Source organism: Copadichromis virginalis, linkage group LG15 (assembly GCF_057382275.1).
Source record: "Copadichromis virginalis isolate Kocher_CV1m ecotype Utaka linkage group LG15, C_Virginalis_male_GT1.1, whole genome shotgun sequence".
NCBI lineage: Eukaryota > Metazoa > Chordata > Actinopteri > Cichliformes > Cichlidae > Copadichromis > Copadichromis virginalis.
Genome location: NC_140632.1, coordinates 20848801 through 20864225, shown reverse-complemented (window position 1 = coordinate 20864225; position 15425 = coordinate 20848801). Strand labels below are relative to the sequence as shown.

The 15425-nt window shown below is 40.3% G+C and overlaps 1 pseudogene across 1 annotated transcript in view; it reads right to left on the bottom strand.

Annotated features, from left to right (window-relative positions):
- Positions 1-1167, bottom strand: part of LOC146692313 (plasminogen-like) — a 28399-nt pseudogene extending 27232 nt beyond the window's left edge. The window contains exons 1-2 of the transcript XR_014915332.1: positions 1147-1167; positions 212-267 (exon numbers count right to left, since the gene is read on the bottom strand). The product of XR_014915332.1 is annotated as a plasminogen-like (transcript). The remainder of the gene's footprint in view (positions 1-211; positions 268-1146) is intronic.
- Between the last annotated feature and the right edge of the window lie 14258 nt (positions 1168-15425).

The window sequence follows — 15425 nt, the reverse complement described above, 5'->3', positions numbered from 1 at the left end:
AAACATGTACACAAGTAAGGGAAAAACAGTTTGAGGTTTTTATGTTCTGCTGTTTACAGTTCAACACGTACCCACATCCTTCCTCCCTGATAATTTCTAAGAGTCTAACCAAGAATATCACAAGAAGTATTTACACTTTAGCTTAACTTCTGGAAAATGTCTTGAAGATCCAGAACAGGCTCAATATATCTCACAAAGATTTTGCACTTACCTGCTGGGATGGTAGCTATGGCTGTGAGGTTCCTTGGAGTCCACACATACAGTCCTCTATGAAAAGACACTGATGTCTCTGATATCTCATGACATACAAAATATCTAATGTTGTTCCAGAACCAAAACATTTTCAGAATACTGTATAGTGTCTACATTTTACTGATTAGCCACTTTAAATGTTTTAGACAGTAAATGAGGATGGTGGAAAGTGAAAGAGTTGCCAGAGGATAATTAGACATGAATTTAGGACTAAATAAAAATGAAATAAAACAAAATTAAGTAAAGGATAAAGGATTTATGAATGCTACCAGTGCAGCTGGATATGTCACAGTACTCCCAGCGGGTGTTGGGGTCAGTGGTGTAACACCAGGGTCCATCACTTAACTCATCAGGGTTTCTGCAGAAGTTGGACTCCAGACTTGGACTTGGTTGTTGTCTGGTGCAAAGCTGCAGCAGAAAAATTCAGAAAAAATTAAAAAAGATTATAAAAATATGAAGGAATGATATAAAATCAAACAAAAGCCTGTGATTACATACAGTACATCATGTGGGTAGTCTGAATCCCATCTCTGACAGACCTTTCCTGATCTTGTAATGGACTTTGTTCCTCTGTAATCTATTCCTTTCCCATTTACACACTCCAGAAGATAATCTAATAAATATGGAGTATTTTTTTCATCATTTTGTAAATTGTTTTTTGAATCGGCATGCTCCATCTGCCTGTCACACTGTACAACTATTGCAGGATGTACTGTGCATTAGATGGAGGACATTTATAGGGACATATCCAAAGGCAGGAATGATTTCCTGTGTCGTTCAGTAATATTTGGGTAATCTCAGTCTCTCACTGAGCGTTCGCCTGTGACTACCATGCATGTCATGGGTGGGAGTTATTGTACAGCTCTTGGACAACATTCGCCCTTTTGACATTACCTTAAGAGAGTCCAGCTCCATCCCTACAACATTACTGGCCTTGCAGATCAGTTTATTGAATCTGTTGAGACCTTGAACCTGTTGCCCCAGCATGCAACAGTATAGAGGAAAAAGCAATCAAATCCTGATTAAACAGTGCATATTAGGTTAAACCACCGTATTAATTTTAGATTTATTAAATGTGTAAATCTATAGGATTACCACACTTCTTTATATTTCTGCCTCATAGCATTTCAGCAAAATAATAGGTCTTTTTACTCCACCACTGATAAAACAATTGAAAAAACATAGTATAATTTTAATCATCAACATTTTCAGTAACAAATAAGTATGTAAAAATTCCCTACATTAAAAGCACTAAATGTCCTTACATTATGGGATATATTATACTAAATACATTTTGCAAATATTTTTAAAGTTTATATTTGAATTATTGTATTTTTATTTTTGCATATGTCCCTCAGTGCTTATTTAATCACTGCCCATCATATCTTTGTAATGCAGAGCCTGTTTCATGGCATAGATCTTATATCTGGCTGCATTACAGTTTTTTCTGATTGCGTAAGCACATTTTTTGTAACTATTGGCTAATTTTGCAAAACTCTTCACACAAATAAGAAAACCTGTCACCCAATAATCAAAACATTGTAGTTCTCTTGCAAAAGCAAACACAGCTAGATTAACTCTTCACACCTTCGTAAAAATGGTGTTTCCGTATCAAACAGTACACACAAGCCATCATCTACTAAGCACACAATGCGCCAACTGCACACTGATGGTATGAATACAAAACACATCTGGCTTTTGCTTCCTCTGTGCACAAGGTAGGCTATGTCAGTTTGAGCTACTTCTGTCATAGATCCATAAGCATAGAGGAATCCAAACTTCAAGTACTGGTGTTTATTCAAACACATCAAAACAAACACAAGTGTTTATTTCCAAGTATAGGATTATTTGCAATCGCCATAATGACTATATGGGTTACTTGGTCTGCAGTGAACATGCTTCCTCTGCCCCCAGCATCTGGTCATCTAGCAATTCTGTAAAGTAACAATTTCAGTATTTTTACATCAATGGTATTGGTGTGTTTCTCATTGGCATATGGCAGTGCTACAAATCTTTGTGCGAAGTGACTGTACTAACCGATTCTCATTTCAAGATGTCCCTATGGTACTTGCTACAGTGTAGCGGCTCGAGTTAGGCTGGACCCGTTGGCCAGCTACCCTCAGGGTCATTCCACGGTTGATTACATGGTCCACTATTGTAGCTCTGATGTCATCAGCAATTCTATTTCTTACTCTTCCTACCCTTCCTCTCCCCCCTCCTCATCTTCCTCTCCCTCCTCCTCGTCTTCCTCTTGCTCCTCCTTGTCCTTGTCGTCCTCTTCATCCTACTTCTTCACCTCCACGTCCTCTTCCTCGGCCTCCTCTACTTCTCACTCTTTCTGCTCCCTCCATTGTACTCCGCACACACAGCTTACCTGTATTATAGTGCTTAGGCTGATTGCAAAGTGAACTGATTAGCTAAAAAAGTTTTCACATGTGAAAGTGTGCCAGACAGTTGGCAAATTAGTGTTAATGATAGCCATACATGTGTATACTTTTGCTAGGAGTGTGTTGGAAATTTGGTAATTGAGTGTTGTGCAGTGAATTGTGCCTACAGTTTTGCAAAGTGTGTGTTACAAAATTGCAAACTGAGTGCAAAGCAGTTTTTGTGCTTTTAGTTTTGCAAACTCAGTGAGTGGTTTTGCTATAAGTCTGAATAGTTTTAGAGATTGTGCTACAGGAATCACAGTTAGGGTTTAAGCATTCAGAAAAAACTGTAATAAGTGTTTTCTTTTGTCTGGACTTTAGTTGTCTTGAAGAAAAAGAACCCCCAAATCAGAGCAATTGGCAGTCAGTGTAGTACCTATTAATGGCCTGAAGAGAGTGGTGTTGATCATCAACCTCAGGAAGCGTTACCCTTAAAACAAACTGCCTCGTCTCTCCAATTTCACCTGAGCCAACAATGGGAGCGGATATCACAGACAAAGGACGGCGTTTGTGCTGCATGTGAAAAGAAAGTGAGGAGAAATGGATGAAAGGTTGAAGCCAATATGTCTGTGTCAAGGACGTGAACTAAAATAGAGCCCCAGATGATGACATCTACAAATATAATAAACTGCTCAGTGTTTGTGGCTGATTCACATTGAATAGCCCATATAATGAATGACCAACACATATCATGATACAATTTGAGTAATTCTAATGGGGCAAATGGTTCATGGGAATGAGGAGCACCTCTACAGTTCTCAGTATTACTATTGAGAGAGTAAAGTCATGTTTTTACACTCATATTTGTTTTGCCTTCTCCAAAGGTCAGGTACTAACAATCTATTGAGAAGAATTTATAATTTAATTGAATGCACACATGCAAGGAAAATGAAAACAATTTTTTATACGTGATAGAGCTTGACATTGGCCTAAAACATTCCAAGTATTTGCATAGTTAGCCTTGATGGGTAATAAAATGATACAACTGAAAACCCCACTGAAACAAGTATAGAATTTATGAGACACTAGCAGGTACTTTGAGACACTTGTACTGCAGAATGAGCTTTTATTCCTCTCATTATGATCAGTGGTTGCAATTCTATTCTGCACAATAAGTCAGACTGTTTCAAACGTGTTTTCATGGAATTTAAATACTTTAAAATTTGAATCATAAAATCACTACATTGTATTTAGAATAGAATAGAATAGAATTCAACTTTATTGTCATTGCACATGTCACAGGTACGGGGCAACAAAATGCAGTTTCTTTAGCCATGATATAGATATATTACAATATATATTAGCAATAATATAGATATGTAAGTATATTACAGAAATTGGTCTATTATGGTATGTTATAATGTACACGGTATGAAGTATGTTATGAATATGCTATAACTATAAGTATGTACAGGCTGTAGTGAGTACAGGCTATGAACAGGATATAAATATGAAAAACTATACAGAATATGAAATAAATAACTTTACAGAAATATGAGATATACAGCTATACAGAAATGGGAACTATGCAAGTTGTAAACAGTTATAGAATTAAAAATTATCGTATGATTATTTACACAGAACTATACAGTAGTGCAGTTAAGAGGCTATATAAAGTGCTAGTGGTTGTGAGTGGTGGTTCAGTCCATGTTATTATTGTGTGTTTGAGGGTACAGTTGTCCATTGTGGGTGTGAGTATGTCCAGTCCATGTGTTAACGTGGGTCAGATGTCAGGAGGCAGAGTTCAGGAGTCTGACAGCTGTGGGGAAGAAGCTGTTCCAGTACCTGGTGGTCTTAGTCCGGAGGCTCCTGTAGCGCCTCCCAGAGGGCAGGAGGGTGAAGAGTCCATGTGATGGGTGACTGGGGTCTCTGATGATTTTCCCAGCCCTTTTCAGACACCACTTCCTGTAGATGTCCTTTATGGCAGGAAGTGGTGCTCCGGCGATGCATTGGGCAGTTTTCACAACCCTCTGCAACGCCTTCCGGTCCGAGGCAGAGCAGTTCCCGTACCAGACTGTTATACAGTTGGTCAGGATGCTCTCAATGGTGCAGCGATAGAAGTTCACCAGGATGTCTGAGGACAGGTGGTTCTTCCTCAGAGTCCTCAAGAAGAAGAGGCGCTGGTGAGCCTTCTTGACCAGTTGGTCGTCCAGATGAGATCCTCTGATTTATTGCTGAAATTATTCTAAATTAAGCCTACAATTAAGCCAATCAAACTAAACAAAATGCAGTTTTAAAATAAGGATTTACTTTATTAAAGCAAAATTGCTTTCTAAACCCTATGTGAAAATGTAATTGACATCTCTCAGTCTTAAAAGGATTACAAAGCGATTTCCAAGGCTTTGGGACTCCACCAAAAAACGGTGAGAGCCATTACCCACAAGTGGAGCAAATTTGGAACAGTAGTGAATGTTCCCAGCAGAGGCAAGCCTACCAAAATTACTCCAAAATGATCAACAATTCATCCAGTACGTCACGAAATAACCCAGGACAAAATCTAAAGATGTGTGGGCCTCATGTCTCGGGGTTAGTGTTTATAATTCAGCAATAAAAATTACACTGGATAAAAATGGTTTCCATGAGAGAGTTTCAAGGTGAAAACCTCAGCTGACCATAAAGAACAAAAGGGCTTGTCTTACATTTGCCAAAAAACATATTGTGAACTGATGAGAGTTGAAGATTTTGAAGCTTTGGGTCCCATTACATCTGGCATACAACTAACACAGCATTTCACAAAAAGAACACAATGTAACAGTAATAATCTCGGGCTGCCTTGCTGTTTCAGGATGACTTGCTGTACTTGATGAATTATGAATTCGGAGAATGCCAAGCCATACATTTCTGCTCTGCTCAGCTTTTTTGAAAGTCTGGAGTCAAAGCTGATTGAAATACTTTGGCATTGCCTTAAACAGGCTGTTCAGGCTTGAAAAGTCTCTAATGTGGCTGAATTAAAGGGATTCTGCAAAGAAGAGGGAGACAAAATTCCTCCACAGTGAAAGATTCATTGGCAGTTCTCACAAAAACTTGATGGTATTTCTAACAAGGATTAAGTTATTAACCCCTGTTAGCAAGCTTAGGGGAAAATTACTTATCACAGGTAGATTAGAATAATATTTTTCTTTAATAAACTAAATCATCATTTAAAAACCGCATTTTGCTCCCTTGGGGTTTGTGGTGGCTTTGACCTCCTTGTCACGTGATGGGGGCTCCACCAGGTGTCAGGCGGTTCTTATGGCGCTGTGGTCTGGGGTCCCGTCCTCAGCTCGTGTTGGAGTGGCTGCGTGCTCCCCTGGCACTCCCGCCCTTGGCTGTGAGCACTCCCATCTGGCCCTCCCTCTTGCCTCGGCTAGGCTGGATGCACAGCTGTGATTGGGATGTGTGACCTCGGGTCTTCAGCACTTTTGGGGCGCCATGGTCGACTGGCTTCTCCTGGATCTTAACCGTCCGTCCTTGGCTCTTGCGGGCGCATTGTTGTTGCAGTCTATCACCTTCATTTTCAACCATATTTAATGACAAATGCTCATACGCAGAAACTCACATCCTCTCTCTCGCTTTCTCTCTTACACGTTCAAACAGAAAAATCGTATGTTTGCTTGTGTACCTCACTTTGTTTTGTCTTTCAGGTGCTTTGCATCCTTTGAGTGTGTTTTGTTACAGATGCAGCAGTTGGAGGCCCAGCACGTCTGTTTGCTTCATCGTTGACTTTTTCCCATCGCCCCTCTTCTTTTCTCTCTTTCTTTCTGTCCCTTTTCATGTTCTATTCCTCCGCTTTCTTCTCCCATCTCCCATTCCTGTCCACTCCAGCATAATATCCACACGCATGATAACACGAATAATAAAATAAAATAAGATAAATAAATAAAAGAAAAAGATTAACAAGGAGAGCCAACAGAGAGTCTCAGATTTGAGCATATTCAATGATACTAAAACTAGAATGTGTTACAGTTTTTTCTGAATGCTTAAACCCTAACTGTGATTCCTGTAGCACAATCTCTAAAACTATTCAGACTTATAGCAAAACCACTCACTGAGTTTGCAAAACTAAAAGCACAAAAACTGCTTTGCACTCAGTTTGCAATTTTGTAACACACATTTTGCAAAACTGTAGGCACAATTCACTGCACAACACTCAATTACCAAATTTCCAACACACTCCTAGCAAAAGTATACACATGTATGGCTATCATTAACACTAATTTGCCAACTGTCTGGCACACTTTCACATGTGAAAACTTTTTTAGATAATTAGTTCACTTTGCAATCAGCCTAAGCACTATAATACAGGTAAGCTGTGTGTGCGGAGTACAATGGAGGGAGCAGAAAGAGTGAGAAGTAGAGGAGGCCGAGGAAGAGGACGTGGAGGTGAAGAAGTAGGATGAAGAGGACGACAAGGACAAGGAGGAGCAAGAGGAAGACGAGGAGGAGGGAGAGGAAGATGAGGAGGGGGGAGAGGAAGGGTAGGAAGAGTAAGAAATAGAATTGCTGATGACATCAGAGCTACAATAGTGGACCATGTAATCAACCGTGGAATGACCCTGAGGGTAGCTGGCCAACGGGTCCAGCCTAACTCGAGCCGCTACACTGTAGCAAGTACCATAGGGACATCTTGAAATGAGAATCGGTTAGTACAGTCACTTCGCACAAAGATTTGTAGCACTGCCATATGCCAATGAGAAACACACCAATACCATTGATGTAAAAATACTGAAATTGTTACTTTACAGAATTGCTAGATGACCAGATGCTGGGGCAGAGGAAGCATGTTCACTGCAGACCAAGTAACCCATATAGTCATTATAGCGATTGCAAATAATCCTATACTTGGAAATAAACACTTGTGTTTGTTTTGATGTGTGTGAATAAACACCAGTACTTGAAGTTTGGATCCCTCTATGCTTATGGATCTATGACAGAAGTATGAGCTCAAACTGACATAGCCTACCTTGTGCACAGAGGAAGCAAAAGCCAGATGTGTTTTGTATTCATACCATCAGTGTGCAGTTGGCGCATTGTGTGCTTAGTAGATGATGGCTTGTGTGTACTGTTTGATACGGAAACACCATTTTTACGAAGGTGTGAAGAGTTAATCTAGCTGTGTTTGCTTTTACAAGAGAACTACAATGTTTTGATTATTGGGTGACAGGTTTTCTTATTTGTGTGAAGAGTTTTGCAAAATTAGCCAATAGTTACAAAAAATGTGCTTAAGCAATCAGAAAAAACTGTAAATGTATTAGTTCATTGCTAACTCACGGAGAATTTCCAGCTAATTTCATGGAATGAAAATTCAGAAAACGTCTGTTAAGCTTCAAGGTTGCAATTCTACCAAGTGTTTAATAATGATGTCACCCATTAACAGACAGGAATAAGGCAATAAATCTACAAATATTAGAAAGCTTTTCAAATAATGCATAATGCAGTCCTGTGCAAACACCTTAGACTATGCCATAAATTAAATAAATTTACCTCTTAAGAATCTAAAAGTCTTCACTTGAATGCTTGATCCTATTTGATAATAGTAGATGTAGCATTACTTTTTAGCAAGGCTGTTCTCAAAAAGTATTTTATTTAAAACTACAGTATTTGTGTGTAAATGCACTTGTGGCCTGACCTTGGCCACCTGTTTTGAAATGGTCTGTTGAGTTGGTTCATAATGGCTTTTAACTCAGATTAGACCATTATACTCAATGTAAAATCCATCAAATGTACTTTCAATGGACTCTTGTTCTCATTTTTGTGCACAGGAGCAAGGGATACATTCAGAGAAAGAATCAGCCCATTTTTCTATGAGGTTCTTACTTTCAGCTATAATAACTCACCATATTGTTTCACTAAGTGCAGTGGTTTTGTTACATGTTTCTGCAAGTTGAAGGTCAGGTTCCTCCATAAAGTGGGATGACAACACTTCAAGCAGAAGATAGCAAGTGAGAGCTGTGGGTGCAGTGTCCAAGGTTTGCTGCTCAATCAATATCCAACTATCAGACCTCAATTTAGAAATGTCCCTCTCCTTAACAAGGGAAGAATGCCTTCCTTCTACAGCTGCACCAATCAGAATATAATTTGTTCTGCTTCTCCTTCATTTCTCTCTCTCTTTGTGTGTGTGTGAATGAATTCAAACTAAACTAAATCTACAAATGTTCGTCTTTCTGATACATTTTTCCTTTCTTTTGTTTACTCTGTCCATTTATGACTGAAAAAGCATTGTTTTTCTGTGCTTTCAAAGTTTCATCTGTGTTAATATTTTCTAAAGCCGCTGTGCTTTAAATAGGGAATTCTTACCAAAATTGTCTTGAAGTGGTTGATTTGTAAAGACAGGTACAACAGTCATAACCCATCATAGACAAAAGGTCACTACATCATTACTACTATATCATTTTCTAGTTTGGTGTGACATTAACCTTTCACCAACAAAAATCTGCTTCACTGTCAAGTCTCTGTGAACAAATCTGAACAAATTGTCTCGAGATGGTCAGCAGATATCGTGCTCACAGGAATGGGACAAAAAACCTGAAAAGATAATGTTCCAGCAGTGGTTGTTGCCGGTAAGCTTTGTGACACGGTGCTGCAGCCGTCATGATGATGATTCTCATATAACGCTTTTCTACTCTCCTGGAGCACACAAAGCACTTTATACAACATGCCACATTAAACCATTCACACAAGCACTTTCTTCTATGATTTTAAAGGCTTTCTAACTAACATTCGCACACAATCATACTCCGATGGATGCACTGGAGAGCAAGTATATAGACTGGGGGAGCCAGGGATCAAACCTCAACCTTCTGATCAGATCTACCAGCTGAGCGACAGTCACCCCATTAACAGTGGTCTTAAGGGATGGACATGGTCAGCTACGAACCTCGGGTAGAGTGTGACTCAGCAGGTACTAAAGCTTTCAAAGTGTGCCATGAAAATATCCCTTACATGATTATACTGCCACTACCAACCTGAACCGCTGATGGAAAGCAGGATGGATCCATGCTTTCTTTTTGTTTATGCCAAATTCTGATCCCACCTTCTGATGCAGAAATAAAGACTCATCATACCAGACAAACATTTATCATTCAATTTCAGTGAACCTGTTTGAACTGTAGCTTTAGTTTCTGGTCCTTAGCTGACAAAGGTGGCACCTGGTGTGGTCGTCTGCTGCTTCAGCTGTACTTCAGGGTTTTGCATTCAGAGATTAATTTCTGCATACTTTTGAAGTAATGAATCGTTATTTGAATTACTGTTGCCTTACTATCAGCTGGAAGCAGTATGGCCATTCTCCAACAAAAACCAGTGAACTGCCACTGTCCTTTTTTGGACAGTTTCTGAAATACTCCGACCAAGCACGCCTGGCACTAAAAACTGTGCTGTGTTCAAAATCACTACAAAACTTTTCTTTGCTATTGTGGTGCTCAGTTTGAACTACAGCAGGTGTATTTGACCATATTTACATTCCACAATGCATTAAGTTTCTGTTATATGATTATCTTAGTTAACGAGCAATATACCTAATAAAGTCCCTGGTGAGTGTAGGCTTCCCATGTCCTATCAAAGTGATGTATTTCGTCCTCATGTGACCTTTGCTTTTTTTTTTTTCTCATGCTGCAATCTGACAACATCATGCATTATATTATTCTTGCCCAAAAACAATAGCTTGCATCTGGATTATCATAATAATCCATGTGATTGCAACGCATAATCAGTTTGAGTTTTTCCTCCTGACTGTAAACCCAATCAAACCCCAGAAACCTATCAGGGTCACTTTGTCACTTCAAAATATCATCGCTTTGTGTGTTTTCAATTACAACCTCATCGAACAGAAGGTCTCGACAGATGGACACAGAATGATGATACATTAAAACTGCGTATTTTTAAAAAAAGTAAAAAAAACCACACACACATTGTTCCTTAAATTGAGTGCATTTTTCCTTTGATTAAAGCATTGCTTAAGTGACTTGTCCTTGACTGAACCATTGTAGAGCACTGTGGTTTTGAAGGATGTGGGATTAAACACTCTGCACACCTCACAGTACAGGTATCTTGTGCTCTGTGTGCCCATGGATTTTACAACTGTTGTACATGGACATACAAAAAAAGAGTGGAAGCGTGCTTTGGACCATCCACATTGCACATATGGTTCAAGTCTTCACTGCTTTTGTCTGCCAGATACAAAAGTGAAATTGTTGGATAGAAATGCTAACCTGGTTAGCATCATTGTGTCAAACCCTTGTTATTATCAGATGGGAAAGGCAACCCTCTCTCCTCTTGACTGAAAAGGAAAAATATTTCCACTTTGGGTGAGTGCTTGTTATAGAAACCTCTTTGTCTGTGCTGGAGGTTGTCAGCGTTTGCTGTCATGCCAGAGAAATAAGAGATTCTGAGATTGACAGCTTTAGACAGAAACCTTATAACCTTAAATATGGCCAAACCTTATTAATTTTAGATTTCATCTTAAAATTGCCTGAATTTTAAAAGACAGCAGATGACTTTAAATTTAGCTTTTTAAGTGGCTGCACAAAAGTCTCACAGAACATTTAGTCCTGAAAGCTGGTATTTTATCCAGTCTTGGCTTTAATGTCTCTTTACGTAGACAGACAGACACACACACACACACACACACACATACACACACACACACACACACACACACACACACACACACACACACATACACACACACACACATACACATACACACACACACACACACACACACACACATACACACACATACACACACACATACACACACAGACACACACACACACACACATACACACACAGACACACACACACACACACATACACACAGACAGACACACACACACACACACATACACACAGACAGACACACACACACACACACACACACACACACACACACACACACATACAAACAATCAGCTGCACATCTTATTTTTTCCCACCTAATATACTTTATTTAATTATAAATTTTATGTGTTTTGAAAGGGTACCCAAATCACAAGGGTAAAGATGCATTTCTTAATTTCATTTTACTAGTTTTCTTTTCTTTTGATTAGTGATAAATACTAGCGCATCTCACAAAAATTGTTTTATTTTGAAAGCTCTTTTTTTCTGCAAACTACTTCAAAAAATGTAAAATTTCATATTCAGGGCTATAGTCATAACACATAAAGCAAAATAGTTCAAGCTTTATTTCTGTTAATTTAGATTTCTGTGAAAATCAGAAACCAAAGATCTATTACAGTTTTTGCCCGTTGCTTGAACACTACAAACCCATGCTTAGACTAAAGTAACACAACTTGAAGCTTTTGTTACCATACCCCAAACACATGTACCCCTACCTTAAACAAAAGTGCTGCTTTGCACCCTAGTTGCAATTATGCAACACACATGGTCCTGCATGCTACACTCTATTTCATACATAAGACACTTCGTTCAAAAATGAAATTTCAGGGTGCCATTTGGAAAACACATGTATCCAAAATACAAAACACATCGGGTAATTGCAACCACTCAAATATACACCTGAAGGCACTTACTTGCAAAACTGAACACCAATTAGCCAACCACAAAAAGCCCTCAGTTTAGCCAATTCAAGAACTTTGCAAGCATGGATGGAGGGAGAGCAAGAGGAAGAGGAGGAGGAGGTCAAAGAGGCCATGCACGGACCCATATTTCTGATGATATAAGAGCAACTTTGGTGGACCATGTCATCAACCACGGCCTGACTATGAGGGAAGCTGGGCAGAGAGTCCACCCACATCTAAGCCGCTTCACAGTGGCATCTGTAATAAGAAAATTCCGACTAGAAAACAGGTCTGTCTTCATCTCACTGCCTTCTACTCCACTCAGATGGTTTTCATAGTACTGTTCTACAGTTACCATATCAAGTGTACAGGGTATTGCAGGGTGCTAATGCTCCTTTTGCAGCCAAAGTGGTAGTTTCTGTGAAACATAGCATGATTACTTATATTGAAGTACAGTGGATGATACAGTATATACAGTGAAGTACTGTAAGAAAAATAAGCAAACCGATGACAATATGTGGTTGTATTTCTCTAGAATGACTCGAAGACCTTCTGGGGGAGGACGCCAACGCCTGTTCACACAACGGCAGGAACTTGCTGTTGTGGACCTAGTGAGGGCAGACAATGCCATCCGTCTCCACCAGCTACGACGGAAAATACTTGCAGACAGGCGAGTGTTCAGCAACATAGACCATGTGAGCATCACCACCATCAGACGCATCTTGGGTAAATACAGCATCACCATGAAGCAGCTCTACAGAGTCCCATTTGAGAGGAACAGTGACAGGGTCAAAGGACTTCGAGCTGAATATGTACGGGTACGTGTAACTGTCCCTTACATTTACAATAGAGTATTGGTGAAGTCCAGTAGCAGCTGAATATGTACCATATCAGTACCACATGGATCCATTCTGAGAGCTACACAGGTACCTGTGTGATGGGGTGAGGGTGCTGTATGTGTAGCACTGTAGTACAGTGATATGTTCCCCTTTTTTTCAGAGAATCTTGGCCATGGATGGAGCTGCACAGCCTCATGAATACATTTTCATTGATGAAGCTGGATTCGACCTGAGCAAAACAAGACGACGGGGTCGTAATGTAATTGGCCAAAGGGCAATTGTGCACGTCCCAGGGCAGTGCGGGGGAAACATCACATTATGTGCCGCCATAAGCCTTCGAGGGTGTCATGGTCCTGGGCCATGTTGGCCCAGTGTTCTTAGTTTCCTTGTATGTTTGTATTTTGTTCCTTGCTTAGGCCATGTTTTCTGAGTTGCCCTGTTGTGTTGTTCCCTAAGTGTTCTCCCTTCATGGCTCTTACCCCCTGTGTGCCCCTCTGTATCTGTGAGCCCTCGTCTCTCCTTATGTTTTATTCCATGCTTCCCCTGCCCATTATGTCTAAGTTCTCCCCGTGCTCTCTCTTCCCCCTGTGTGCCCTCTATGTATTTATGAGCCCTCGTCCCCTTTCGTGTTTATTCCGTGTCTCCCCTGCCTGTTACGTTGGTGTTCTACTCGTGCTCTCTCTCCTCCTGTCTGAACCTCTGTACTTCCTGTTTCACCTCTCCCGTCAGTGTTCAGTTCACCCCGCCCTGTCTCGTTATGATTATCAGTGTCACCTGTGTTCCCCGTGTGCTCCCACTTCCCTCGTTAACCCTCTGTGTATTTCTGTCTGCGTCTCCCTCTGTTCAGCGTGACGTCGTCCCTCTTGCTGTGTGGATCTCCCTGTGTGTCTCTCTGTGAGTTCTTAGGTTGTGGTTTCCCAGTTTAGTTTAGTTTATATGTTTGTTCTGCCAGCAAATAAAGCTGAGTTTTGAGTTCATTCCCTCATGCCTGTGAGTCCTGCATTTTGGGTCCTACTCCTGCCTGCCGCACAGCGCTCCGTGACAGAGGGCTTCTGCACCATCATGCAATACTAGGTCCATACAATAGCCAACACATACTCACATTTCTAGATGCTCTCCATGATATAGTTGTACAGAACAGACCAGATCAGCCCAGGTTTGTGGTGATATGGGATAATGTCAGTTTCCATCGGGCTGCTCTGGTCCAGGCCTGGTTCTCCAACCAAAGTCAACTTGAAGTGGTATGCTTGCCCCCTTACTCACCATTTTTAAACCCTATAGAGGAATTTTTTTCGGCTTGGAGATGGCGTGTATATGACCGCCAACTACATGCCTGCATGCCTCTTCTGCAGGCAATGGAACAGGCCTGCGGCGACATTCAGGTGACAGCAATCCATGGATGGTTTTGACATGGAAGAGGATATTTTCCCCGGTGCCTAGCGGGAGAAGACATTGCTTGCGATGTCGATGAGGTCCTGTGGCCAGACCCCAACAGACGGCGGGATCCATGAGCCCATGTATGCACAATTGTCATGATTTTTTGTTTACAGTATAGTGTTTTTTCTATTACTGTATTATGGGGGGTTTTTTTGTTTTGGTTTTTTTTGCTTTATCTGAATTCATGGTACTGCAATGTACAATATTGAGTAGGTCTATTTGCTTTTTTGGTTGTTTGCAAATGTGTCTCCTGAAAATATGCCTTCTGAATGAACAATGGAAATCAAAGACTGCAGTACTTTATATAAAGTAGACTAGTGTGCTCCTCCTGCTCTGTAAGTGTTTGCATATGATGCAAGTATGTGTCATTTTGTCAACAGAGTTACATTTTGACAAAGGAATGTTAGGTTTTGATAGCAGAGTTTAGGTTTTGAGAGTAGAGTTTCAATTTGGTGCAGATGTGAATGGTATATTTCCCAGTGTTGTGTCATGTTTACTTGTGTTTAGGGTTTTGGCACAATGAGCAAAGTTTTGCAAAATGTGTTCAGGCAACGGGCAAAAACTGTAATAGATAAATGCATAAAATGCCCAACTTCTAAAAATTATTAGTTTTAAAGAGCTCATTTTTCTACTCAGAGCTTGGTTGGGCCTCCTGTACCACAAATTATAAATGTGTCAAAGGAGGTAAATGTAATTTGTGGTAAAGGAGGCGTTGATGCAGTAATTTGTCATAAAGTGAATCCCAGGTCGCTCAGGCTCTTCTGTATTTTTGGGTGAGAAGGTTGGTTTGTAGGAGTTTTAATACTGTAGGCTGTGCTAAGTCCTGCTGGAAAAGGAAATCAACGTCTCCATAATGCTTGTCAGCAGATTGAAAGTACCTGATGGTAGACAGCTGTGTTGACTTGGACTTGATCCAACACAGTGGCCCTCATTTGCCAGTATCTGTGTGGAAACATCCATACTTGTTTGTGCAA